Below are 4,518 nucleotides of genomic sequence, written 5' to 3'. Positions count from 1 at the left end.
CTTCTTTCCTCTCAGTCTTAGGCTCAATTTCAGAATGCTTTTTCTTTAATGCAAGACCGATTTCTTTCGTAGCAGCCAAGGATGAGTTTGATCCATTAGGTTCTTCGATTTGTTCAGAAAAGAAACGAGAGACAAGAAAACATCTTTGATTACGATTAAAAGGAACAATCTCAAATAGACCAAGATCAAATTTCGAGTCATTTCTTGGTGAAAATGATCTTCCATAATCTCTTCGATCCCTTCATTGATGTTCCAGAATAGAGAGAGATTTGGTAAGAAAGTGGAAAAGACTTTTTTGTATATGATAATCAAAGGGAGTGGGAAAACTGCAGTAATTCTTTGGAAAAGCCCGGTTCTCTTTGTCTTCGAGCTTTCATTCCTCAATCCACTAATTCGTTCCTTCATATACCTCCCCACCAATAGATAGAGACAAATGGGAATAACCGAACCACGTCTACAAAATGCCAGTACCATGCCCCTCCCCCAAAGCCAACGTGATGCTCCTTGGTCAGATGACCAAGATATTGGCGAATCCCACATATGATCAAAAAAAGAGTACCTATAATCACATGAAAACCATGAAAGCCTGTTGCTAAGAAAAAGGTAGAACCATAAATACTATCCGAAATAGTGGAGGGTGCTTGATAATATTCCATTCCTTGAAAGCCAGTGAATACTAGAGCCAGTAAAACGGAAGCTACTAAAGCGTAAACTGCTCGTTTTTCCTTCTCCGCGAGTATAGCATGATGAGCCCAAGATACGGTAGCTCCGGATGAAGGGAGAATAAGGGTATTAAGAAAAGGGATTTCCCAAGGATCTAAAACCCCAATCCCTTTTGGTGGCCAAATACCTCCGATCTCTAACATAGGTGCCAAAGAAGAATGAGAAGAAGCCCAAAAAAAAGCAAAAAAGAACATAACCTCCGATACGATAAAAAGAATAAAACCATATCGAGGTCCTAATTGTACGACTTTGGTATGATGTCCTTCCAACGTGGATTCACGTAGAACATCGCGCCACCATACGAACATGGTATATAGAATAAATATGAGGCCCAAACTGAGAAGTGTTGCACCCCCTTGAAATGAGTGCATCTACATCACACCTCCTACGGTTGTTGCCAAAGCTCCGAGTGAACCTGAAATAGGCCATGGACTTGGATCTACCAAATGATAAGAATGCCTCTGAGATTCAATCATAAACCATTTTGCCTCGGTTGTATGTAAACCCCCCCGCCTTCACCCCCACCCCCTAAAGTAGTAAAGAAGGGCTCTTTAGGGTCTAATTTTCTTTCTATCTGACAGGACAAACAAATAGGAAAGGGTGGTTCTTTCATTGCATTGATAGAAGAAGAACTATGAAAAGATATCTTTATTACTTTGAGAAGAGAATCGTTGGTTTTACCGACGAACTACGTGGGAAAATGGACCTCATTTCTTTCATTTTCAGCAAGATTTTTGGAAAGTTTCCATTCAGTTCGCTTTCGGAAAACTTGCTGGTCGCGGATTAGTTCGTTCTGCGCCGCCAACGGCCTAAAATAAAGCAGGTTGATCTCTTTTGCATTCATTTATTCAACTTGACACGTGGGAAGGACTTACTCTCCTAGTGGCTCGGCTTGGTCTCGCTCCCTTCCCGCACTATTCCTCCCCACTCAAAAGAGCTCACTTCCGCAAGGTTTCAAACTTGAGTTTTCAGAAGGTGTTGATTGAAGGAAGAAAGCCCGTAAAGTAACAACATTTCAAAGTCGGAAATCCACAGTACTGGAAATTCTTCCTAGAAGGCCAAGGTGTAAGCGAACATAGATAAGATAACCAGCTTACTTTCTATGCTGAATAGAAGGCATGTATCTTTTTGAATAAACTAAAGCACCCCTCCAACGCAAAGCAAGAGAGGCTAGCGAATAAGCAGACGAGGACTCTACTACCCAAAGACAGCTGCTACTGGAGAAGAAAGACTCAGGAGTGGAACGGAGCGGAAGAGTTAAGGAAAAAGGCTCTAGAGAGAAGGGTTTAGTAAGCTAGAGATTTCGAATATGTCTTTGTTCCAGAGGGGAATGAGTGTTGATGGATTTCCCACGGGTAAGCAAAGATTCTAATTCGAGATTGGCAGAGAAACGGCCCGTGCGAGCACGAACCAAAGGAAGGTTCCAAGCCGAAGTGTACAAATCTCATAGGTCAATATCTGCTCAGTCTATGTTAGCAGCTTCAGTAGGATTCAGGTCTTTTCTTTCTTTCCTGCGAATGGGGAAGTCCGGAGCAATCCGTCGAAAGAGAAGCCATCTCAGCCTAAATGGAAGTAGACAAAGTAGTTTTATAGGAAGAAATGTGAAAGTAGGGGCTGCTAAGCGCCCAGACCCAGAATTCATTGAAAATGGAGTTCTTGGTACCGGCCAAGCAGAAATAATATGAATATCGAGCCAGCACTATATTTATTGATTGGAAAGAAGGGACTCTCCAAAGAGAGGCCCGAGCGGAATGAAGTTGTGCTAAATGAACGAGCAGTCCTAAATGCCCCTTGTTAGCTGTCGCAGGAAGTGGTGAGGGCTCAGTAAGTGAAGCAAACTCGACCAAAGGACAAGTCTGTTCCTGCTTCGTTTTCTATTCCCGATTCAATCTTCACCTTTCCTGAATGAAGAAAGAGAGTGAAAGAGAAGAGATCAGTGCAATAAGATGGGAGAGAAACTGTCTTCGTTTGGTTCGGCAGAAGAAAGCCGAGAAAACAAATAGGAAGAGCATTATGCAAGCAACTAATTAAGTAAATAGTTGCTATCACCACCTCGAGCAGTAAAACAAAGTAGTTACGGCTATGTTACTAATATGGAAAGCTATGAATGGTTTTCATTGACAGTAGTGACCGCTTTCTAGTCGTAGTTGGTACCGCCCCTGTTCACTTCAGCATGCAAGGAAGACCTTCGGGAAGAATCAAAGTTTTTCTCCTCTGCAAAGCAAAGCTATCAATGCTTTATTCAAGATCTTTAGCAGTCGATCGTTCATTCTCCCTCCCCAGTGGCTTTCAAAAGCTCGACATGAAAGAAGAGATAAAATAGGAAAAGTACGGGGATCCCATTCCTTAGTCAGGACCAGGGCCTCCTTGTGAGCCATAGTTATAGTGTAAGCATATAAATTAGCCCAAGTAAAGGGACTCTCGAGAAGATAAATATAACTGCTAGTTTCAGCTATCTTTCCTGTGAAAATCTTAAACTTCTTCTAAATAACTTAGAACTCTTTGATGAAAAGAATGTGGAAGAACTGCAAAGTGGCTTTCCGAAATCAGGGGAGACCCTGATAAATGTTGGGAGCTGTATCGCCAGAGTCGGATAATTCAAGCGATAGAGAATAAGAATCAATTCTTATAGCTTGAATCACTTCTGCTCTGGTAGCTAAGTGACTCTTCTCTTTCCTTTATTAGGAATAGACAAGTCTCAGTCTTAATAGGAATGGAATAAAAGTTCTTGTTGCAAAAACTTTCTCATTTTCCGCTTCACTTCATAATGAGATTAAAAACCGATGCTTCCTTGGCCGTGTATAACATGGATTAGCATTATGTCATTCCTACAAGTGATCCCCCATCCAGGATTGGAAGAAGTGCTATATGAGGACATCGAAATCAAATAGAATATATTTCTTTCCATTCCTCGTGAGCCACTTAGTTCTCCAAAACAAGAGATTAAAGTGATCTTCTTCCTTTTTCCCAATAAGTCGACGGCGTTACACCATTGGGATACTTCGAATAAACTGGAGTACATATAGGATACACCGGTGCTAAAACCTTTTCTCAAGATATCTTCCAAACTGTTGGGGTTGTTCCTCCGGATGTTGTTCTCCCGGTGTGAAACCAGTTGGTTCCGTAGTTTTAGAATTATGTTGATCCCAAGTACTCCATCTACATCATTGCATATGGCAATATAGAATGTAAAGAGGAAAAGGCATGACCAGAAGAATTGTGTTAAATAAGTGAATTTATCTAGTTGAGGCATTCTTGATTGAGAACCGATGATTCCCTCCAGACAGAAAGAGAGTCCTTCCTGTACGAGTATAGTGAAAAAACGAGAGGTTTGGTTGGTTGTTGACCAACAGAAAGCATGGGAAATAAGGGTAGGGGACTTTTTCTCGATCAACTATCTGACGAAGAAAGAGAGTAAACCCGAAGCGTTTTCTTCTTCTCTTAAGATATTTCTTTCTAGTTAGAGGATCACTCCTAAAAGCAAGAATTCTCAACTATACGATTACGAGACCACCAGACGCGCATTCTTTGGTATCAGAAGGAAGACTATCCCTGTGCGTGCTTCTGCTCTAAGGCTTTCAATAATGAATTGGATGGCATGCTTTCGACGTGCTGTGATGAGAGGTGCCTTAAGCTCAATCCCGTCCTTTTGAGTTGTAAGCAATGTCCCTTCGTTTTGTGAAAGTTCTTTCACTTTCTTGTGCCGATTGCAGGTTCCAAGATAGTCTTCTTTTGGAGGTTGCTATTCCGAGTCCGCCTTGTGTGCCTGCCAGTTTCGGGGAGTGCGAGACGGGG

The 4,518-nt window shown here is 41.8% G+C and overlaps 1 pseudogene; it reads right to left on the bottom strand.

Annotated features, from left to right (window-relative positions):
* Positions 1-268: 268 nt before the first annotated feature.
* On the bottom strand, positions 269-4,185 carry LOC140988354 (uncharacterized; annotated as a pseudogene).
* Between the last annotated feature and the right edge of the window lie 333 nt (positions 4,186-4,518).

This window comes from Primulina huaijiensis, chromosome 11, assembly GCF_012295235.1.
Source record: "Primulina huaijiensis isolate GDHJ02 chromosome 11, ASM1229523v2, whole genome shotgun sequence".
Taxonomy (NCBI): Eukaryota; Viridiplantae; Streptophyta; class Magnoliopsida; order Lamiales; family Gesneriaceae; genus Primulina; species Primulina huaijiensis.
Note: the sequence above shows the minus strand (reverse complement) of the source record. Positions and strands in the feature narration are given on the sequence as shown.